This window comes from Halichoerus grypus, chromosome 6 (assembly GCF_964656455.1).
Source record: "Halichoerus grypus chromosome 6, mHalGry1.hap1.1, whole genome shotgun sequence".
NCBI lineage: Eukaryota > Metazoa > Chordata > Mammalia > Carnivora > Phocidae > Halichoerus > Halichoerus grypus.
The window spans coordinates 138,815,761-138,841,097 of record NC_135717.1 but is presented as its reverse complement, the minus strand read 5'-3'; the positions used below and the strand labels follow the sequence as shown (position 1 = coordinate 138,841,097).

At 37.1% G+C, this 25,337-nt stretch overlaps 1 protein-coding gene across 8 annotated transcripts in view; it reads right to left on the bottom strand.

Annotated features, from left to right (window-relative positions):
- NAV3 (neuron navigator 3) overlaps positions 1-25,337 on the bottom strand; it is a 799,918-nt gene that overhangs the window by 691,443 nt on the left and 83,138 nt on the right. The window contains exon 4 of one of the 8 annotated variants that reach the window (XM_078076338.1): positions 9,708-10,078. The exons of the other annotated variants lie outside the window; for them this stretch is intronic. The gene's annotated coding sequence lies outside the window, so the exon portion shown is untranslated. The remainder of the gene's footprint in view (positions 1-9,707; positions 10,079-25,337) is intronic. 8 annotated transcript variants of the gene reach the window in all.

Sequence of the window (25,337 nt, the reverse complement as noted above, 5' to 3'; positions counted from 1 at the left end):
AGACCTCATCTGGCCCTCTTTGCATTGCCCTGTGGGAACAGGGGCTGAGAAGACTAGTACAAGTGTGAAAACTCGACTGCTGTGGTTGTAAGAAAACCCTCTGTATCTGAATCAGGAGTCTTGTGCCTTTTGCCAGCAAACATGAATTGTGGCAGGCTAACTTACCAGCTCGCCAGCTGGAGGAAAATCTCAGACTGGTCACATTTCTTGACACTGCTAACCATCTCCGGTAGGCATTTTTCTGATGAGGTTCTACCAAGAAAGTGTAGTATCTTAAACTATCCATTTAATTTTTTGATTGATCAAGCTATTTCAGTTATGCATCCAGGTGTGATGCCTTGGTAATCTGTGCCCCTGGGCTTGATTTCAAATATTCTTTCCCAGACAGTGTTAAATATGCCAAATTCACTTATTTATTCAAAGACAATTGTTTTATTGATGAGCACTAATCCCTTTATGAGCCAACTAGTACATGAGATTTCCTTAACCACAGGGGTTGGCATGTGGCCTAAGTTGTTCCAAATAGAATAAATCCTAAGGCTCCCATTCTAAGGTTAAGAAAGAACATTTTCTACATTTTCAGATGGAGTGATATAGGGTGTGAGGCCTAGAACTAGGCCAGCCATTTTCCTACAAGAGAAAGTATTCCAAAGAAAAGACAACTCAAAAATAAAGACACAGATAATTACAGATAAATATTCTGGAGTTGAGATCAAATCTACCTAAGGAGAACGTATTGCTGGACTTCTTCTGACTACAGCAGAGAAAAAAAAAAAAGGCCCTTAATTAAAACAATCTGCAATGCATTTTCTGAAACTTGCAACTGTTAGGATGCTGATTCATATGGTCCACCTGGCTTTAGAACACATCTTCATAACCACTAAAATATACTGGCTCTCACTTTTACCACTGCACAGCACCCAAAACCTAGGACTTGTGAAACACTACAAGAAATCAAGAAATGGGAAGGGAGGGAGGGAGAAGGGAGGGAGGGGAGGAGGGAAAAAGACAATAATAATAAATAATTATCTCAAAAAAATTTTTTTTAGAAGTTATGAAAGAAATAGTCTTCCATTGTCCAAGGCCACTGGCATGAAAATGATTCAAATCTGATACACTGATAAATAACTACTAAGAACAAAGAAGGATAAAACAAACAAAACAAAAAATCACTGAAAGCTATCTAAAGTTTTTGGCAAAGGCATAAACAGTCTTCTAGCTATTAATATGGTCATCAGACATCCAGAAATAGCTATCAGGATCCTATAAGTACCTGGGGAACAGATCATAAAAGGCATCCTGATAGGATTGTGGGCTAATCAGTTCCATCTTTATCCTTCAAGTCAGATGTTTTAATTGGGGACACACAGACGATAGATGTGGTCTCTGAACACTCTGAGACTATGATTACAATGTGCGTGTGTGTGTGTGTGTGTGTGTGCACACTGGGGAAGGATCTACAGCTGTCTTTAAATTCTAAAAGAGGTCCATGAATTAAGGAATGTTATAAAATCTGTTGGGAGTATCTGCAGGGGGATTTATCTGCAGGTATGCTTTGGACAGATGAGTCTGGTTCTGGGACTGTATATAGATTGGGCAGACAGTACATAATACTAAAGGAAGGGAAATCAAGTAAGAGACTATGGGAAATGCCCAGGCTATGAAGGATACAAGACAGCATGCTAAGTCAGCACGGGAAGAATTCCTGCTGAATAAAACCAATAGGCAGCAATGCCCTTGCCATAATCATGTGTATAACCATAATGGGTCTATGAACATGTATACATTTTGAATCATCAAGGATACACTTACAAGGAATAGCATTATATACAAATAGTTTTCTGGTAAATCTCTGGATTATTTTCAATTATCACTGAATCTGAAATTTATTTTTCACCTTGATAAATGTCTTACAGTTTGCAGATTATGCTAAGTACTTCTGGCTAGTAAAGTGTCAGTCACAGAAATAACCTGCAAAAAGGTTGCACAAGGCTATGTGAGTGCAAAGAAATGTGAGTAAACGATCTTAGCCAAAATAATCCAAACTATGCTTGTATGACAGTGACTTACAAGAAAAGAATCATTATACAAAAGGACAATACACAAATGAAAAGATGGTCCACGTTACCAACAATAAAGAAAACAAAGTCTTTTATAGCAAAAAATAATAAAAAATATCACAGTCTGATAATACCAGGTGTTGACAAGTTGACCAATTCTTGCACTACTAGTGGAAGAAAAACTTGGCAAGACAATTCTAGAGAGCAACACTAGATGTTAATACCTAGTGAAGTTAAAGATATGCATTCCCATGATAATCAGAATAATGGCTTCCCCAATGATATCCACCTCTTAATCCCTGAAACCTGTGAATATATTACATTACATGGCAAAAGAGATTTTCCAGATTTGATTAAGGATTGGAGATGGGGAGATTATCCAGATGGACCCAATGTAATTACAAGGGTTCTAATAAGAAGGAAGTAGGACAGTCAGACATCAAATATAGCAAAATGTTGAGATTTGCGAAGTTGAGCAGTGAGTATGCAAAATTTTGATATTCCCTTTCCTTTACGCATTGCTGACTTCAAGAGTTTCAGACCCAATATTCTGCTGCAAATTCCCCTCCCCAGACCGCCCCTCCCTAAACCAGTCAAATGTTCCTGGAGATCTATCAGAAAACAGAGCATTGCTTTTCTGACCTTTTTTTAGATCAGAAAACTACATAAAAGTAGCAGACACTAAAGAGAAAATATTTATAAAGCCCCCTATATCCAGGTGCTGGAAATCAAAGAAAAGAGTTCAAGGAAATACAGGTTTAGGAGGCCTTATAAAAAGTGTACAAGGCAGGTCCTTCTCAAATTTGGAGGCTTGTAAACCCTTAAAATTTATTGAGGACCACAGTGATCTTTTATTTCTATGGGTTGTATCTATCAACATTTACCTATAAGAATTAAAAGTGAGAAGCATTTAAATATTTGTGAATGCATTTTAAATAACAATATTATGCCCATGGCATGTTTAAAAGTAAATACATATCTTTTGTGGAAAAAATAAGTACATTTTCTAAAACAAAAATAATTAGTGAGAAGAGTGGCTTTGTTCTCCATTTTTGTAAATCTTTTTACTGTCTGGCTTGATAAAAACCAGCTAGATGCTATTGAGATATATTGTTTTGGTTGAAGTATATAAAGATAATCTAACCTCACATAAATAAATAGTTGCAAAAGGGAAGCTTTTGTGGACCTCAGAAAGACTTAGGGGACCTCCATGGGTCCTCAGACCAAAGTATGAGAACCACTGGTCGAGGCAGTGGTTCCTTATGCTCAAAAGCTGAACAAGTATCTGATCAAAAGTATAATGATGTTACATTAAAAACAGGCTAAAGGGGCGCCTGGGTGGCTCAGTCATTAAGTGTCTCCGGCTCAGGTCATGATCTCAGGGTCCTGGGGTCGAGGCCCACATCAGGCTCCCTGCTCCGCGGGAAGCCTGCTTCTCCCTCTCCCACTCCCCCTGCTTGTGTTCCCTCTCTCACTGTGCCTCTCTGTCAAATAAATAAATAAAATCTTAAAAAAAAAAAAAAGGCTAAAAATTATCTAGTAACCTGATCACTCAAATTATAGAACACCAAAACTATACTTTTCACCTGTGCCACAAACTCATCTTGAAGCTTAAAAGATAAAATTTTTTGGACAAAAACAAGGAAGTGCTACTTTTATCATTAGAAAACAAATTCAAGCTTGAATAAATAGAATGTGAAAAAATAAACATTTTTTAAGGAATTAGATAATTTTGATTCAATGGACTTTGAAATACTAATAGGTGATAAAAAATACTAATAGGTGACTCATGACGGATAAGAGAATAGAGTAACATTTCAATCCATAAATGTTCTGTACCCAAAAGAAGCAAAGATATTCTGGACAAGTAAAAAATATATATATTTATTTCTTCATTTTACCTACTATTTACTTTCTATGGAAGAGAAAAATCAGGGAAGAAAAGGAAAATCGAAATACCAAATTATTTGCAATGCTGTTATAGAACTTTATGACTAGTCATGTTTTAGACAATACTCATTTGCCACAGAAGGTATCATTTAAAGGAGTACTCAGATATCTGAATAAGGTTATTTCAGTCCAGAAATCAGTCAATGAGATTATGGGAGAAGTAGTAACAGTAGCAACCACACCACTATTCCCTTCCTTGGTACTTTCAGGGGAGTACAGGGAGAACCGTAAGTAAAGCACAGCAATCATGGAGAATCATAATTAAGGAACAGCTACAAGTTCATAGTCCATTTTCATTCTTTTAGCTTACAACTCACAGTACCCAAGCAACATTCTCAGGGCCAGATCCTAATAACTCCTCATAGAAATACAAGAGCCCAAGGCTTATTGCTAACATAACTAACCTGAAGCTTATCTGATAAAACTCCAGAAGGGATAGGGTGAGGGCAGGGAATTTTCACAAAACAGTGGCCCCTTACTCTGGGAGAAATTTAACTCTAGGTCAACAGCTCCAACATACAAGATTCTTGGTTTAAATATTAATCGTGTAACACTGCCAGAAAATAAATGCAATTACTTTTCTGCAAATTAACAATCTAAAAGTCAGCCATAGATTTTTGAATGAGCTTTCTTGAGCCTTTTAAAAATCAAGAAATTAAGTTGATGAAACGTTAGCAGTATTTAGCAGTAGCTAAATACAAAAGAATAAGCTAAAAAAAGCATTATGTTTAGCATCAAATTAAATTAGTAAATTAGCAAGGCTGCTAGATATTCACAGTAAATTTTCCCAGCATAATTTGTATCTAGCATAGGACAGGTCCAGTGCATCTTATGGGAATCTACCATGATTAGCACAATCTTCCAACTTTCAGATTCATGTGTTGATAGCAACACTGTAAATTTAAATTCTGGAACAATGCCCAGAATTTTTTGTTAATGGAAAACCAAGCATATCCCTGAAAGATAGAGGTCTCCTCCCTCTGTGGTTAATGCACATTTTGCGTCTCAACAGTTTTGACAACAGATTCTTGGAGTATTTCTTTGGCCTGGCTCCATGACGCCAGTTCTCAAAGGCGATATGTATTATCAGCACAATGGGTGGGCAATTTTCAAAAATACCTTAAACTGAAGAGTAAAATATGATTCAGTTTTACTTTAAACAAATATTTAACACCTTGCATCCTGAAGAGGGAAAGAAAGTCATAAAACCATGTGGCATACTATAGGAACGTAGGACTACAACATCCAATAAACTGCCATTATCTGTAATGACTGAGATCAGATTGTCGCAGAACTCAAAATTTTTCAGATATTAGGAAGGTGTAATATTCTGTTACACAACTCTGGGGGGAGGGTGGTTAGAGTAGCAAGCTACAATCAAACACCTTAATATCCTGTAGTAAAACACAGAAAAGGGGCATCTGGGTGCTACAGTCGGTTAAGCGTCTGACTCTTGGTTTCAGCTCAGGTAGTGATCTCAGCGTCATGAGATCGAGCTTCACATCAGGCTCTGCACTCAGCATGGAGTCTGCTTGAGTTTCTCTCTCCCTTTCCCTCTGCCCCTACCCTCCCTAAGCTCTCATTTGTGCTCTCTCTCTCAAAAAATCAAAGAACAAAAACAACAATACATTAACTGGAATAAAAGCTATAAATAGCCTCACATCCATTCAGGTTAAATATTATAATTAAAGAGATAAGAAAAACAAAACTTTTACACCAATCAAGAGACCCTTGAATTGCATGCAAACAGTGAAGAAAAAAAAAAAAGGCAAAGAAAAGTGAAAACAAATATAATAGAGAAAATAAAAAGGTCTGAGCAAAAATTAAATGATATGAGGCAGAAAAGAAGAATAAAGAAAGAAAGAAGGCAAGTGGAGAGATAGGTTCTTGCTTTCATGGTATCAACAGCTAGAAGGGACTTTTAAGAGTTCATGGCCAACATACCCATAAGCAAACTGATCAAGATCATACACCTGGCTAGTGAGAGAGACACTGAAGAGAATTTGAGCTGGTTCTTTAGTTCGTTTTTATTGCCATCCTAGTAGGCAGAATGACATTCAATGGATGTCCAAAAACCCTAATCCCTGGAACCTGTGAATATGTCACATGGCAAAGGGGATTTTGCAGATGTGGTTAAGGTTACAAACTTTAAAATAGAGACATCAGCCTGTATTATACAGGTGAGCCAAATCTAATAATACAAGCTCTTAAAGACAGGGAACTTTGTCTAGCTAGAGTCAGAGAGATTTGATGTGTGAGGGAGACCTGACCCATCACTGCTGAGGGTGGAGAGGAGAACACGGAATGCGGAAAGCATTTGAAAGAATGCTGACAGACTCCAGCAGCAAAGACTGGCTCTGGGCTGACAGCCAGCAAGGAAACAGAGACCTCTGTCCTACAACTGTAAGGAACTGAATTCAGCTAAGAGCAGGAATGAGTTTTTAAGCGGACCCATCCCCAGAAAGGAACATAGCCCACCCAACACCGTGATTCATCAGTCTCGTGAGACTGAAAGCAAAGAACCCAGCTGAGCCATACTGCAACCAGATTTCTGTCCCACAGAACTGTGAGATAACAAATGGATGTTGTTTTAAGCCACTAAATCTGTGGTGATTTGGTACGGCAGCAAAAGAAAACTAATACAGCCATCCCTGTGAAAAACAATGCTGGCCAACTCCAGCTGGAGGCTGGCTGTAGAGAGCGAGCCACCACCGCACGTATGGGCTCACAGTGAAGTTACACAGAAGAAGGCAACCGGGATGATTAAATCTGGCCATAGTAAAGCGCAATTTAAATATACCAAAATATTTTTTATGGATTGTCTATTACATGCTGGCAGAGAGTACACTAAAATTTATAGAAACGATTATTTTTATTATTCAAAGTCAAAGCTCCACTTTTCTAATATCTATGGTATTACCATCAGTAGGAATTATAACATCATGATTCTTTCACACAAACAGATTTGTAAAATTGAATAAATGGGGAGAGAAATCTCTCAGTGAAAAGCATGTGTATATGCATGTATCAAAGATAAAACAATGTCGTATAAAGGCAAAGGTCATTCAAACTGACTTACTCTTCAGTAAACATTCAAATATCATTTAGCAAGTGATTAGATATTTAAGTATATTATTTATGGAAGATGAATGCTATTTAAATGAGATGTTGACAGTAATATGTAGTTCAAGGCATAACTAAATTATTCTCAACAAGCATGAATTGCCTAGAGTTTTATTTTCATTTAGTGAATTTTAAAAGACACATAGAGGATTGTATCAATAACTATCTCATTATCTAACAGCCCTGGCTTATCTTCCTATAGTTTATTTATTTTTTTTTTTATTTTTTTTTTTTTTTTTTTTTAAGATTTTATTTATTTGCGAGAGAGAGAATGAGAGACAGAGAGCATGAGAGGGAGGAGGGTCAGAGGGAGAAGCAGACTCCCTGCCGAGCAGGGAGCCCGATGCGGGACTCGATCCCCGGACTCCAGGATCAAGACCTGAGCCGAAGGCAGTCGCTTAACCAACTGAGCCACCCAGGCGCCCTATCTTCCTATAGTTTAAATCATAAAAGCCAACATGGTTTAGGAATATGGATCTCTCCTTGGATGTTAGATCTTAGAAACCAAAACCGGGGCGCCTGGGTGGCTCAGTCGTTAAACGTCTGCCTTCCGCTCAGGTCATGATCCCGGGGTCCTGGGATCGAGCCCCGCATCGGGCTCCCTGCTTGGCAGGAAGCCTGCTTCTCCCTCTCCCACTCCCCCTGCTTCTGTTCCCTCTCTCGCTGTGTCTCTCTCTGTCAAATAAATAAATAAAATCTTAAAAAAAAAAAAAAAAGACAAAGGAAAAATACATTGTTCATACTCCTTTGGCTAACTGTTTTTCTAAAGAAGAGTCTGTAAGCACCAGTTAAGCAAAATGAGTATTACTTTATAGAGACTGCACTCATGTTCAAGGTTCAAACACCTTTTATAGAAAGGACTATATTTAACTATTTTCAGGACTATGGGCATAAAAATTTTCAAAGTTCACAGAAATAAAAATATTCGGTAACCAATCATATTATATATTACTTAATAGGACCTGAGTGCTGTATAACTGGAGTTTCTATTACTTCTCAAGTGTAGTGTCATAAAATTCATAAAGGACTCTAGCAATATTTTTAAAAATACCATCAAAATCATATCAGGCCTCTTAAGAATTTTTAAGACTTTTCCTAGGCATGTTTTACTTCTTGTAAGTTATAAATTCCCTTATAGCAAACCTATACTTTCCAAATCAAACTGATCTTTTTCAAGCATATTCAGAGTAGGAATTGTCTTCCCAAAACTGGCTATGCAATGTACAGCCCTCCTTTCTTAAGTTTGCCGAAGTAGTATGTGCCTGTAAATTTTTAGTTACATTTGTTTTTGTTTTTTTTATCTAAGTCATTAAACTAAACATTGAAATAGAAAGCTAGAAAATCAAAATGGAAAATTTAAACCTAACCATAAAATGCTGGGGGTATGTGTTAAAATGTATTAATATATATTCAGAATATGAGGGAAATGTCATGCCCATAATAGTAAGAAAAACATCCAACTAGCAATATATATTGACATTCAAAGGATATTTAGTAACTATAGCTATGTATTCAATAAAGGAGAGTAATTGATAAGATCCAGAAAGCAGCCTCATTCTAATAGCTAAATTTGTGTTAACCCTGCATTATCACATAGCTTATGTTTGGCATTTATATTTCTTCTGAGTTGATGCACCTAACCAACAAAATGGGACACCTACCTCATCCCATGCTCTCCACCTGCATATGTGATTTTCCTGAGTAAAACACCAACCTAAAAGGTTTAAAATATCTGCCTGAGTAATGGTCATGTTCTTTTCCCTTAAAGACCGGGTAAGGGCAACTACCTAAAAATAGATTTACATACCCCTGCAAATGAGCGTTGGTCCATAGGATGAAACTGGACAGACTTAAAAGAGAGGCACAGAAAACTAAGAATATTAATAAAAGATAATGACCCCCCCACACACTATCCCTGAGGCTGATGCATACCGATTTGGAAAAATAAAAATTATATTTTTGCAGACTGACCTTTTTCTAGGATTAAATTAGTTTGAAGCAATCTATAAGGTTTGATATTTTCTGGGCCCTCAAGGTAGTTTACAGCTATAGTAAATGTGCACTTTTGCTTAAAGCTAATGGTAGCCTATCTCAGAAAATGAAAAACCTACCCATTTTAGACTGAGAGAAGTTTGCATCACATTCATCACTGTCTTCCCAAAGAGCAGGCCCAAGTATGAGTTGCTTAGGTATAGCAACGCATTCATTAATCCTGGTATAGAGCACAGCATCAAATGATAACCTGGCACTTATCTTTCATTTCTCTCTACCCCATTAAAGCAACAGACACCTTACATTGTTAGTATATAATTTTTTTCACATGAGAATGTCTTACAGAGAAATGCATGTAACAGCAAAGGAGAGAGGAACCAGCTTTTTACGGCATGAAGCTCATTGACAGAATGAAAACTAGCATTATGTAAGTGAAAAGTAAAATGCTGGAAAAGCAATTGGAAGATGATTACAGAAGTCGCAGACACTCGCCTCTAAATTTCATCATGTTGTAGCTCATAGACTTGAAATCTCATGCAGCTGAAGGTTAAAAATGGGGGCTGGGACCATGAAAATGCTCACTTGATGAAGCTATTCAGAACCCAGGATGGTCGGATAAATCCAAGATTCTCATGACCCCTGGCAGCATTCACATCTCATCAAGGCGAGGAATGTCCCGTTGATGGTTTGGAGAGCATCGATCACGTCAGCACAGTCTGCCCTTGCTATAAACCGTCTCTGTGATTTATAGGCATCGGCAGCCTGACGGTGCCCTTTCAGCTCTGCTGGGCGCGACAGGAGCCTCCCGAGTCATTTCGGCGAAACAAACTTACATTGGCTGTTCAATCCCATATTTCTGTGAGCTGAATTCTCATTATCTCACACACTTAGAAAGGATTTGCCTATAAGGTTTCAGTACCTTTCAAGACCCATCTCTTCCTTGCAAGGAGCTCCTGAAAAACATATCACAGAATAATTCTGTAGTCTCTTTTGCAGTCCTGTATGCATAAGGTAGAAGTCTGGAGTTTCATTTTTGTCAAAGAACTTGAAAAAAAAAATCAAGCCTATTTTATAGATCACCATCTCTGACCTACTTCCATTGGGTACAGCCACTCCTTCCTTAAAATCAAAGAAAAATTCAGCGGCCCCTGAATGCACACAGGGCCAAGTTCTAACTCCTTGAATGGACATTTTGGCCCCCCACAATCTAGCTCAGGGTTTCTCAACCTCACCACTGATGTTTTGAGCTCGAAAATTATTTGTTATATGGGACTGTCCTATGGATTGTACAATATTTAGGAGCATCTTTCACCCCCTCCCCCACCAACTAGATGTCAGCAGCCCCACTTCACCCCTCCAATTACAACAGCAAAAAAAAAAAAAAAAAATCACCAGACATTGCTAAATTTCACCCCCCGTTGAAAACCTCTGACTGAGCCACAAACCGCCTTTCCAGGAATCTTCCTCCCAACAGGCCCCCCCAAAAAGCCTCTGATCTATCTCGATTCTCAGTTGTATTCTAGAATATGGCTTGGACTTTCTCATTTGGGTACTTTGCCAGAATATCCTACCTGTATCTTCTTCAAGTTCCACCTTATATTCCCATTTCTAAAAGTTTTTTTTTTTTTCCTGAACATGTCAGTTTGAATGCTAGAGTTTATTTTTTAAGGATCTTCATTTGACCCCTGTAGTACATTTAGTTAATTATGACTTCAGGTAAGCCTCCTTAATCTCTAGCCTGTTTATCATAATTTAATGAGGATGATATCTAGCCTGTGTACCTGGTGATTGTGAGAAACAAATGAGATGATATACATGGAAGTACTTCGACAATGTTAAAACACAAAAGAAATGTAAGGTATTACCAGTAAATCATAAAATGCGTTCTGCTCTTTCACTTTTCATAGCTCTTGTTATTTAGCTCTATAGACTGCGATTTATGTGTTCACATCCCTATCACACCTTCATTATGTGAAGACAAAGAGGAATCCCAGATTTTGAGTTTTCAACAATAACCAGGACAATTTGGCACACAGTAAATATTTTTTAATTGTTTAATTAGCTTACTTCCTTCATCACAACATTGTGATTGCAGGAGAAGGTAATTTACCTTTACATTCCATATCTTCCTACGGTCATCAAGTACACATGACAAAGCTCCATTTGGTATGAAAGACTGTTTTGACTACTCCATCATTCCTCCCCCACCCCCAAAATAAAACCAATCTGGTATTTCATTAGGAGATCTGAAACCAATTCTGAGAATTTAGGAAACAGCATTAAGATATATTTGAAAGAAGGAAGGAAAGTGAAAATAATCAGGATGGGGGTGAGGTAGTTAAGTGCTAATTCACTCCCCCCCTCACCCTCCCCCTCTTCTATCCTACCACAGCGAACAGCAAACTTGCACCCTTTCCAACTCCTGGCCTCCTTGACATGACAAAGCTGTTTCTTTTTTAAAAAGCCTCCAAAGTCATCAATAATTATGGCTCCAAAGCTGAACTATCTGCAGAATCCCTATCACAGTCACATGAACATCTTTATTATTTGAAAATGGATTTAATATTTGGTTACAGCCAAGTCATTCAGACAAAAGTCATGAATGAGGTTGATACCACTGTGCTTAGTAAAAGTTAAATAGTAAAGTTAACCGGTATGACTAAAACTCTGTATGTAACATTCCAAAACAGTGGCAAAAAATGTTTGAGGGGCAACTGGGTGGCTCAGTCGGTTAAGCATCCGACTCTTGGTTTCCGCTGAGGTCAGGATCTCAGGGCTGTGAGATGAAGCCCAGCATCAGGCTCCTAGCTCAGCACTGTCTGCTTGAGATTCTCTCCTTCTCCCGCTTCCCCCACCCCCATGCACGTGCACGTGCTCGCTCGCTCTCTCAAAAAAAAAAAAAAAAAAAAAAAAGTTTGAGATAGTGGCAGCATTTGTTGAAAAAGTATGTGACCTTCCATGTGATAATGTTATAGCCATATTCATTTGTATGATTTTTGAGACTTCATTATAAAAATAATTATAGTACATAAAAGCCAGCACTCCCACAGGAAAAAGCAACTACTAGTTATAAGCATCACCTTTGAAATATGAATAAAATGATATGGAATCAATCCAACTGTGTTCTGCATTTTATGCTTAAGTTTATTTCTCAATAAGGTATATTTTAAGTAAAACACAAATGCAATTGGATCATTAATGCTTTTGAAGGAGCTTTTAGTAAATACTATCACAGAACATGGGTGTTTTTTTTCCTAATTTGGACTATGAGTAACCTAAAATTCCTATTGAATTAATTTACTCAAAATAGACAATAACCAATACAGACTGTAAATAAGCAAAGTGGATTTATTTAAAAATCTTTACTATCTCTAATCTTGAAATGTATCTTTCAGAAATAAATGTGCAGTCTAAATATGGCGCCTATATTTCCTGCTTGCATTAAGCAGTGAATACCCATGGGTGCCCATTTAAAAAACAGACCATAGTTCACTGCAAACTGTACTCCGAGCATCACACTGGCAAAGGTTGGGAAACTGTCTGAGTTACAGATCAAGTCTGTACGTAAATACATAGAGATACTCTTGTGGTTTATAAGTTCCATCTAGGATAAGAGCCTTTAAAAAAAAAAAATCAATATGTTTCCTAATTGATCCGCTAGAGTTTCATTTTGACAGTGAAGAGTTGAGTCAGTGGTTGATTTAATTCAGCAGTTTAGAACAGTGGACCATGATTCAGATGTGGTTAGAAAGAAATCTATTGAGATTTAGAGTTGGATTTTAGAGGCTGTTTGATTTCTAAAGCAGCAAACTTGACAGCTAATTGATAACTTGGCATTGCAGATGAGTTGTAAAGTTAGGCGGATTTCCCTGGAGTTAAATAGAGAGGCCATACAAACCCATAATGGATCTGAACAAATTCATTTCAAAAATATCAGGATATGAAAACTAAGTCATTTAAGTCTGTGCTGATCCAATGAGGGAGAAAAGGTACTTTTTTTTTTTTTTTAATTTTTTTTATTGTTATGTTAATCCCCATACATTACATCATTAGTTTTAGATGTAGTGTTCCATGATTCATTGTTTGTGCATAACACCCAGTGCTCCATGCAGAACGTGCCCTCCTCAATACCCATCACCAGGCTAACCCATCCTCCCAACTGAAAAGGTACTTTTTTAACCCTATAAGATCAATTTTTAAACTATTCATTTAATGGTCTATTTAGACTCTTGAAAGGTAATGTTTAATGGCTTTCTGTAGTGCTTGGCTCAATGTTATCACATTCACTAAAGCCATAAGAATGCCTTATGATACCTCAATATCAAGAATTAAGAAAGATCTAATAGTCTAAAAGTGCTAAAGAAAGAAAAAAGCAAGTTGTGGTGCTCTTCTTATATAAAATAAATTGTTTTAGCTAAAAAGAAAAACCCAAACTCCCTTTTCACCCAAAAAGTATAATCTTCAAGTCTAAACTGGCTACATATTAGTATTATCAAGGGTCTTATCAACCCATTAGAGACTACCTATATTCAATAGAGTACTGAAAAAAACTGATGAACATAAGGAATATTCTGTCTGTAATTTATCCAGTCTCCTCTAGACATAAAGATGATTTTCTTCCCTGGGAGCAAAATCTTTAAAGGAAAAGTCTTCTGATGAAGAAAGGAACCCAAGGTCAAGGGAAGTAAACCCAATGCCCAAAAGGCTCGAACTAGTGTAAATAAAATAAGCACTTGCATTTCCAGAAACCTTGTCCAATTCTGAATATTTCCATAGTTTAGGGAAGCAAATGACTGTCACAAACTCACTTTTTTAAAAGCTATTAATTTTTTTTTTTTATAAAAGCTATTAATAAAAGCTAACATGAATAAATCCATTACCCAGGCTCTTTTCTAAGTTATTTACATCTCTTTAACTCCCCAAACAACAGATGAAGTGCCATTAAGGCCTCCAAGGTCACCGAGCTAATCAGCGGCAGAAGTAGCTTAGCCACCACCATGGACTGCCTCTGGGAAAGCAAGCAGCTATATAACCATAAGAACAGAGTCCAACCTCTCTAAATTAGAAAAGGCTAGTAATCACAAGCAAAAGGTTTATACCCAAACAACCAATGCAGATGGCAACCCCATTTACCAGGGAGACCTTAGGAAACAGTTCTCTGGGGATTAAATCTAAGTAAGCGCTATCCCTAATTCCTCTTTGGAAAAGTCAGAAAGGATAACTGATGTACTTACTGAATACCTACTAAGTGCCCAACACTGCCAGGTATTGTGGGGAATGAAATAGAAGTCAAAGGCATGTTATGGACCCCACAGGACATTAACAAGGCTTATTCCAAATATGTTGCTAAATATGCAAGAACAAACAAGGACAGAAATAATTACGGAATAAGCTCACAGGTAATGAAGTACAAATAATTGCAGCACAAACAGTAACTACTCTAAAAAAAAAAAAAAAAATCCAGTTTCTACTTTGGAAGAGCAATGCAAAGTTGTGAAAGTTTACATTGACCTATCTGCAATTTACAAGATCCCACACAAGCTATATTAAGATATCAAAAAAATATCTGGGGCACCTGGGTGGCTCAGTCAGTTGGGCGTCTGCCTTTGGCTCAGATCATAATCCCAGGGGGGAGTCTCCTTTTCCCTCTCCCTCTGCCCCTGCCCCCTGCTTGTGCTCTCTCCTCACTCTCAAATAAATATTAAAAAAAGATAAAAAAATCTACTTGAAACAAATGTTAATAGACAATCACAGAGAATTACAACCATAGGGATCAATAGGAAAAGAACATTCTAGGATTATTTTAATTTTTTTTTTATTATGTTATGTCTAGGGTTATCTTAAATGTGTATTGATATAAGATTTGAGCCAACTTAATAGTGGTTATTTTCATGGCTTTCCTGGCTTTTCTCACCTCTTCCACCCAAATGGGACAGGTAGGGAGTGAGTGCAGAGGATAGTAAGTATAATTTTAATGAACACCTTGTTTCTATAAGGAGTCTACAAGCTGCTGAGGAGGTGGTGAAAATAGAGCTCCTACTTCCCTCCCCCCCTGCCCCGCACTATGCAGACTGCTTAGATTTTTGCTATGGAAGAACTAGAGAAAAATTAACTTCCGCCTGAACTGTTCTACTTCCCCCATTGAGTACACAAGCCAGAAAACTCCCACTTATCCTCTATTTCTATCTTATTTAACAGCACCCCAGCCATTGTCTCCTGGGCCCAGAGAAAAACAGACTCACGGATTCCTCCCACCCAAAGTAAATGTTGAATTTAGAGTTCTTCACCAGAGCAAGCTACAGTGCATTGTTGTGGCCCAAAAGCAATTATGGTGATACAGGAGGCTAGGGAGTTTGCATAAATGTGTCATGACTATGGTCAATCCTCAGGGACTAGTGTCAATTCTCAGCTAATCGCATACCCTTCTCAGCATCTTAACGTCCCAAATCTGAAGTTTTGTCTGAAAATTCAATCAGTAGGCCTGCTGTGAACTTCAGGCAACGATTACCATTTAAAAGTGAATACCTGCAAAATATGTAGAAGTTTCACTCTTTTTGGACCTACTCTCAGCTCTTGGTGAGGACCCCAGCCCTTTGTGCCAATGTGGAACAACCAATGGATCATGCTCCAGAGTATGTGTGGTACAAAAACCTTTACATTCATTCCTCCTCCATTTATCAAAACAACTACAGACTTATTTTGCCATCAAATTTTACTTCTGAAAAGCTGAGGGTACAAAAAAAATTAAAAATGACTCAATCCAGTTCTATATCATTCAGAGTACTTGTACGGGTGAGTACTCCTTGAATATGACAGATAGGAATGCTTTCATCGTCAAAACCCTTGACCTCAACATGGAGATGCTTGAACTTCATAAATAACTAGGGCTTGTAAATACAACATCTTCTCAAGGACTGCAGAGATTATTTCCCTAATGACTCTTCAGTATGAGGAATTGGAGAATAAATTATTTTCTATTGTATGGATACTTGTAGTGTTGTCTGTTTTGTTCTGGTATTAAAGAACCAAGGATGTTCTAAATGAGAATACATTCAGGATTAAGGCTAACACTCGTACCTTCTTAATAAGGGAGTGCCTGGCGTGTTTTAAAGCAAATTCCATGTATTAACTCAGGTTAACTCCACCACAACTGCATGAGGAGAGGTACTGTATCATCTTCATTGGACAGGTGAAGAAACTGAGGCCCAGAAACTAACAGCAAGGGAGTAGCCAAGCCAGGATTCCATCTCAGGCGATGTGAGTCCAGAGTCTGTGCCCTTCATCCCATGCTGCCTCTCAACTGCACCCCAAATGCCATCCCAATGCCACCTGATGTTATTCAGCTGAAGACTCATGTGGAAACATACTACAGGACTGACTTTTAAAATTTCTTTGTAACCAAAAGTGTTCAGTACTTACTTCTCAACCTCTTTCCGGAAAATACATCTTTCATGAGGCTATTTAGCAACATTTCTACAATAAAGTTGAAGCTTAAACAGGGTACCAAAGAAACAATTTATTATCTTACACCATACTCAAATTATGAGCTTTTCAGCAACTTATGTACTGAACTTGTGGGAATGAAACATACATTTCATCTAAACATCTAGAGTCTTACCTCCCCCCAGGATGTGATAACGTCAATGGACAACAATGTTCAAAATGCTTGGTGATGAAAGAACTAAGTGCTATCCAAGTCTCTTGAACTTTACATAGAAGTCAAAGCACATGCAAAAAAAAAAAAAAAAAATCAAAGAAAAATGCAATGGTGAACATCTTTTTTTGTGTTTATAAATCTTAGTGTTGTATTTATATTCTACTTTGGTGATGAACAAGGTCTAGCAGGAGCATTTCCTCAAAAGAATTTAAGAATTAATTATCCAATTTCGACCCTTAGAATTCTAGCACCCTTTTATAGGGCATCTTCTTTATAGAACCCACTAGCAATTATTAGTGAATGGATTAACTGGTCAAGATAATAACTGACTCATCACTTTACATGCAAAAGAGGTACAGTGAACACAACTTCCTAACTTCAAGGACCAAACACTACATATAATATTTAAAGTTATATTGTCTCAAAAAGTTCGGTAAATGAAAAATAGGACAAAAGAAATGCTGTACTATTTTCAGTGAAATACTAACAAGCGACAAAGACTTTGAGAAACAAACTTGGTGCCTCTCTTTAGGTTAGGGGGACCACACACTCAATGAGGAGGAAGCGAGGAAGGAGAACTGAGGTGGGATGCTACGTGCGCATCTTGACTACATGTAACCAAACTTGAAGTTTTTTTAAAACCCATGTTTAAAGTAAACAAACACCTGTACAGATGGAGTGCAGTCCATGTGCACCTCAGTTCCTAATTCCCCCTGCAAATATTAGTCTCATCTCCTAGTTCCTCATCAAAATCTTCGCATATGTTACTTTCCCCCTTAGACCTTATGTTTCAAAAGAATTGGCTGTAATTTCATCCCAAATTAAAGGATGTTTAAATAATCTATGCAGCAGTAACAATGATAAATACATTGTTTCTCTTAGAGTTTTTGAGAATAAAAACAATTTACAAGCTCCATTAGAGAATGCTTAAATGCAGGCTCTGGGGGTGGAACAACCTTGATAAAGAATCTCAGTCCAGCCATAATCACATATCACTTAAGTATATGATCTTAGACATGTTTCTTGACCTCTCTGTATCTTAGTTTCATAATCTGTAAAATGGGTATGACAACAACACCCACATCATAGGACTGTTGGAAGAGATTAAATGAGTTAATACTTGATAAACCCAGCACCTGGTGAGTCATCCACAAAGATGAGCTACCACAACCACCATATGAACACAAATTCCTAAAGGTCCGTAGACCAACTACAGATAAAACCACTACATTGAGGTCTTCGTTCAAAAAAAAAAAAAAAAATTCCCAAACAAGACCATCAGATTAAGACATCTTCCTATGAGTTTATTATGAAACAAAGTACTTCAGTGGAATGGTGTATTAGCAGTTGGCAATCCTTTGCAGATATGGGCTCATTTTCATTTATGAAAAATAGGCTAATCAGAGTTTTGCTACAATCTTGACAGATGTCCTATGTTGACATTGAGCTTTAATCCTCCATTTGCAGCTTTCACGGTTTCCTCTTTATTATTTCATTATGGCAACATATGTTTTAAAAGTGTCATACTACATTTTATACCACTATTATTACTTTACGCCTCCATGCGGAAGAATCCTAGTATCATCTCCTGTGATGTAACATAGGCAGCTTCTCTTAAATTTCAGTATTCTAGCCACAAAACCAGGTCTAAATCATGGCTATTATTTCACTTCTCAAGATTAGTATTATCAGATGGAAAGAACTGACATGTTTGGGTTTGAATGACAGGTAACATCTAGTTTATTGAGCAATTACTATGCACCAGGCCTGGCAGTAAACACCTGACATACACTCATTCTTACAAAAATCCTATAAAATAGACGTGATTGTTACCCACATTATACGAAGAAACTAAAAACAAAAAGTTACATTACCTGACAGAGGCCACATAGCTAGAAAGTGGCAAAGCTCAGATTCAAACACAGGCTTGTTCCCAGAGCCTATGCTCTTGCTGTGCATGTGTGCACATGCGTGTGTGTGTGTGCATGTGCGTGTGTGTGTACACTAAGTGAATCTGGTTGGAAGCAGTATTTAAGCTCTACATTTGAAATTCTTTATAGTGTATGGGTAGATCAATACCTAACTCAGGTTGTTACAAAGTCTAAAAAATATATATGGACCGTATAGTACAATGACTAAGACAGTGTTGCCTTTCAATAATCCTTCCTCTTTTCCTCCACTCTCTAACCATGGGGCTAAGTTATACCCAAAGCTCCCCCTACAGAATATTTCCTCAGTACTTTGCCAGAAGTATCAAACAAAAATGCCGTTTTAAAAGTTTGTCGTTTTTTTCCCCCAAAAAATAGTGCTGGAATAACTGGATATCCACATGCAAAAAAATAATCTAGATATCAAATTATACCCATTACAAAAATTAAAATGGATCACAGACCTAAATGTAAAATACAAAACCATAAAACTCCTAGAAGATAACATAAGAGAAAATCTAGATGATCTAGGGTTTAGCAAGTGCCTTTTTAGAATACAACACCACAGGCATGATTCATGGGGGAAAAAAAAAGAATTGACAAGCTGGACTTCATCAAAGTTAAAAATTTTTGTTTTGCAAAAGTCACTGTCCAGAGAATAAAAAGAGAAGCCACAGACAGGGAGAAAACATCTCTACAAGATGTATCTGCTAAAGGACTGTAACTATTAAAACTCAAAAATAATAAAATAAATGACCCAATTAAAAAATGGGCCAAAGATCTTCATAGACACTCACTAAAGAAGATATAAAGACAGCAAATAAGGATATGAAAAAAATGCTTCCCGGCATATGTCATCAGGTAAATGCAAACTGAAACAACAGTGAGATAGCACCACACACCTGTTGGAACGGCTAAAATCCAGAACACTGACAACACCGAGTGAGAGTGAGGATGTGATGTTACAGGAGCTCTCATCCACTACTGGTGGGAATGCAAAATGGTACAGCCACTCTGGAAGTCAGTTCGGTGGTTTCTTATGAAACTAAACATGCCCTAACCATTGGATCCAGCAATCACACTCCTTAGCATTCACTGAAAGCAGTGGAAAATTTATGTCCACACAAAAACCTGCACACAGATGTTATAGCAGCTTTAGTCACGATTGCCAAAAATTGGAAGCAACTAAGACATCCTTCAGTAAGTAAATGGATAAATAACTGTGGTACATCCAGACAATGCTTTCAAAACCACGCTGAAAAGAAATGATCAAACCATGAATAAGACATGGAGGAAACAAAAATCCTATTATTAAGTGGAAAAGCCCAATATAAAATGGCTACCAATTATAGGATTCCAACTATATGATATTTTGGAAAAGGCATAACTTTGGAGACTGTAAAAAGATCAGTGGCTGCAAGGCATTGGGGGTGGAAGGATAAATAAGCAGAGCACAGAGATTTTCAGGGCAATAAAACTACTCTTTATAAGATTGTAACAATGGATATATATCATCATAAATTTATCCAAACCCACAGAATGTACTACACCAAGAGAGAATCTTAATGTAAGCTATGATTTTGCGTGATAATGATGTGTAATAAATGTATCACTCTGATGGGGGATGATGATGGGGGGGTATGCATTTGTGGGTGCAGGAGATATATGGACAATCTCTGTACCTTTTCCTAATTTTTCTGTGAACTTAAAACTTCTCTAAAGAATAAAGCCTAGGGGTACCTGGGTGGCTAAGTCAGTTGTGTGTCTGGCTCTTGGTTTCGGCTCAGGTCATGATCACAGGGTCCTGGGACTGAGCCCCGCATCAGGCTCCCCCTTCTGTTGCCTCTGCCCCTCCCCCTGCTTCGCACACACACTCTCTCCCTCTCTCCCTCTCTCCCTAAAATAATCTTTAATAAAATGAAGAGATATATTTTTATTTATATATTTATAATATATATATATTATAAGAATATATATATATATTCTTTTAGAATGTAAACTCCTCAAGAGCAGGGATGATATCGCCTAAATGTTCTATTGTGCTTAGTACACTGCAAACACTTAAAATTGATAAGAGGCAGTAAGTCCTGATAAGGGTTAAAAAAAGAAAGTATATCTCAAGACTAAAAAGGTAGCTGTTAAATGTATGCATATGCATGCATATATATATGTGAATACATACACATGCACATATACATGCTATCAATGTCCATATACTTTTATATATTCTTTTTGACTACCATAACAAAAAAGATCAGTGAAGGTCCCCTTGCCTCTGGTAATTCTGGGAAACAAGTAAAGATGTTAAAAGGGGGTTGTGGCAGACGGGATTTCTGCTCACCTACACGTTTGCTCCGGGCCCCCCCCCCTCGTGATGTCCCTTCCCTACACAAAGATTTACCAGTTTAACTCAGCCATAGCTACACGACCTGACTTGGCCAATGAAATATAGGCAGAAGTGATATACCCCATCTCTGGCTTTAGGAACCAGTGCATTATGCATTAACTCTTTCTCTCTGCCACAAGACCAGCAATATTCTCCTGCATTTCAGGCAAGGAATCCATTGAAGAAAATGTGGAATAGTGTTGCAGCTGAATCACAACAAAATTTTCTGTGAGAAACAAGCTTTTATTTTTGTAAGGAGCTAAGGTTTGAGGTTGTTAGTACAAGTGTATCGTAGCGTATGCTGAAATTGGGGGTGCTGCCATCAGAGCTTAAACTTGGGAGGTTGATCAATATGCAAGCACCCCATGGTTCTGTCAGCCACTTCCCAGCTTACACACAGCCTCCACAGCAAGAACGCTGTAGTAAAGAAGTCTGACTCCGTTTCTCTGCTCTTAGGATATTTTTATTTAATGCCCCTAGGTTTTATTAATGTTACTGATGAGGAGAGGGAAAGTCAAAGAAAAAATAAATCATATTCAAACTTTCACACCGAAAATCTTGAAAGCGTTCAAATATTTAGGTCCTATATTTTATTTAAAAGGATGATCAAAACTTAAAATTCTAGGATCCGTGAAATTATTCAAAGTATTTTAAATGAATAATTAATCACTTAACTTTTACCACAAGTACACAGCAAGGAGGCCTTTCATTTGAAATGAGAAGATCCAGGTGTGGATTTTGGTCCTGCTCTGTAGCAACTCTATTTTGAGATGCCAATCCTATCCACACTCCCGTACTTGGAAGGGACCCCATCTTACTGCCCCTGTGAAAGTGCTGCCATGTTTGTGACAGGTGAATGGTTTACCTTTATACCAAATGACTTCAGACGATCAGCTCCCAGTCGGCAAGACCAGGCACCATATGGTCCAAATGGACTTCATTTCCAAGCTTTCAGTGTATATGAGAATGCATCATAACAAATATCTCTTATGATAAATTGAGAGGGCTTTTTAAATTTGGATTTTAAAAAAAATCTTGATTAAAACATATACACTTTAAAGTGAATTACTCTAAGCTTGGGGCTCCTGAGTTGTGGAATGGACTAAAACATCCTCATGTGGATGTGAGATTCAAATAATGTGAATATGTGCAACCATATGGGAATGATCAATTTTAAGAAACTTCAAAGAAGCAATTAAAATCACTGATCATTCTTCTAATTATTGGTGATCCAGTATTTAACAACTATACCTGCCATGTTTAAGTATATTAAATTTCATGTGAGTATTTAACTTATAATGTATTAAAACTCCCTATAGGATAGAAATAAAGTATTAAATTCAATACACATGCTTAAAAGCATAATTTTAGTACTTTAGACAACAGTGAATTTTAGTTGAAATTCAATGTTATTACCTCTTTGTTACAACTATCTAGCACTTGTTTAGAAACTCAACACCCTTTGAAAGCCTTGTTTCTTTGGAAAAGTATAATGTGCTTTAAGGTTCCTGAAATGGTTTATAGCAAAAGCCTAGAACTGATAGGAACCCACCTTTGGGGAAAGAGAAAGGAGTACATTGGGTTTAAGCTGGTCTTTTAAGTGCCTGGAGGATTTTTATTTTCTCTTCCTATATACAGCCTAGAGAACAATGTTTACTGGATGAACTGGCATTCTGATTACCTACTTAACCCTGCAAACGTGATGTTTAGTAAGTACCATCCTTATGCAAATGGTGTTTTCTTTGCAGAAAAACATTGACATTTTCCTCCAAAATGGCTTGAAGAAACTTAAGGATCATTTCCAGAAACTTTATCTTACTATAGTACATAAATTCTAACATGTGGCTCTGCTTCTAAAAGCAAGACGAATATTAACTGCTCACTAAACCAAAAACCTCATTTTAGATACAATCCTGGTAGTTCCCTAATTCTCTTTTTTTTAGGACTCCAAAGGCCGTACTTATCAGCCTATCATGTTTTGAATTGCCTTGCCAGAGAAATTTTCAACATCGGACATTATTTTTATTCACCTCTATCATCTTTTTGTGGATCCAAATTTGTAGAGTTACGATTTGCTCCATGAAGGTCATTTTTATTAAAATACCTTAATCTTTTTTTTTTTTAAAGATTTTTATTTATTTATTTGTCAGAGAGAGAGAGAGAGCACAAGCAGGGGGAGCAGCAGAGGGAGAGGGAGAAGCAGGCTCCTCACTGAGCAAGGAGCCCGATGTGGGACTCGATCCCAGGACCCTGGGATCATGACCCGAGCCGAAGACAGACGCTTAACGACTAAGCCACCCAGGCGTCCCTAAAATACCTTAATCTTAAAAATATTTTCAAGCTATCTCTTTCTTTTACGTGTCTGAAAATTGCTTGATAGTGCAAAAATTGTTTGGATGTCTTCTCCTTAAAGGACATTTAATAAAGTGGCATCCACATGTTGAAATTTAATGACTAAAGTAGCTGTGATCCAGCTTGAGCTCAATCTACTTCAATCTCAGCTACGTAGGGACAAATAAACAGAAAGCATTTACAGCCATTCTTGGAGCCATTTTGTTATATCCTAAATGTTATTTACTGCATAGTTTTCTCAGTTGCCTTTTCACATTAAAATGCTTAGCTCATTGGAATTTTCTCAGGAGTCAACTTAAGAGAATTTAACCAACACAGGACTGATCAAATGGAGCAAACTAAGTATATGGGATCATTCAGAAGAAACTAGAAAAATCTTGGGCTCAGACTCCAAAAATAAATATATCATAAAGGTAAAATTCTGCAGCAACCATGCAATATGAATGGCTTCCTATTTCTGTAATCATCCCAGAAAGCAATTCTACTTGCAAATATAGCAGGCAGTTATGTAGCTCATTAGAATATCTTTAAATCAAAATTAAATTATTTGTGTCATTTCCAAGGCATTTGAAGTTCTAAAGCAGTGATTATCAAAATATGGTCAACCGATCGTTGGTGGTCTATTGATATCCACCAGGTGGTGTTTAAACAGACATGCAATACTATTCATGTTTGGAGTATAGTAATGAGTGCATTAAGTAATTTGTTATAATTGCCGCTGATGAGGCATTAAGAAGGAACATTGCCCATCACTCCACTTATAATAGCCAACATCTCTCCTGTCTTTGTCTCATCTCAATTACAAGAGAAATATATGACATGGCACCCTAGTTCTTTTGTCTGGAATACTGAATATTGAAAACATTAAGAAAACAAAACAAAAAAATCAAGTAACACAAGTGTCCCTCAAAAAACAAGAAGTCTTTCAATGGAAGGATAGTCTGACTTGGGTCACTGAGAATAAGCAAAGACTTGATCCTTCTGTCCAATGGGGGAGACCTGTTCTGCTGAAGGAACCATAGCAAGCTCTATACCCCATTTACAGAGTGGTACCTGTACAAGGTCTGCTCCTGTTTATGTGGATTACATATTGCAACAACTAATTTTAACACTTAAGACTGGCACATACATTAAATTCATACAAATTGGGATTATTTTTAATACATAATGTAGCTTAGTTGTCAAGATATCTCAGCAGTATTTTTAATGGCAGATATGAGAACAAATTAAATGTCTTATAATATTCAATAAGAGGCAATAATTCAAAAGGAGAGATTTTATTTCTATTAGTATGGATAAATCTGTACTTGAGCTCAGAAAGTTAGATGTGTAATTATAAGGGGAAAATAGATGTTGGAGAGAAATTAGGAATTTTAAGCATGAGAACACACAGAGTCATTTTATCTTGCAATTTTCCTACACTTTTAGTAAAATTAATCTAAAAGAAAAACCAATCTTTTGAGCAGCTGCTAATTAAATAAATTACTCGCTTTAATAATGAATGATACATAAATATCAAGAGAGAAATTATTCATTTCATGTCTAGGTTATCTAATGATGTTTGAACTTTGCCTATTGCAATATAATAGAATTTTAACTTGATTTTATGTTAAAGCTACAACATCTTAGCACCTTTTAATAATGAATTGGAAGCGAGGATTTCATGTTCAGGCTTAAAAATGTTACATACTCAGTATCAGAAAGGAAGTGTTATTTCAGAAAAAGCAAAAACTGGTCTTGCCTCTTCTGACCTTGCAAGTTTTGAGGGTCCATGCGTACAAATAAATGACATATATGGGAATCTCATAGACCTCAGAACACTCTGCAGCTTTTACAGAAGGCTCAAATCTCTCAAAGATACAGGCTCCCTTCATGCTAGATTCTTTTTG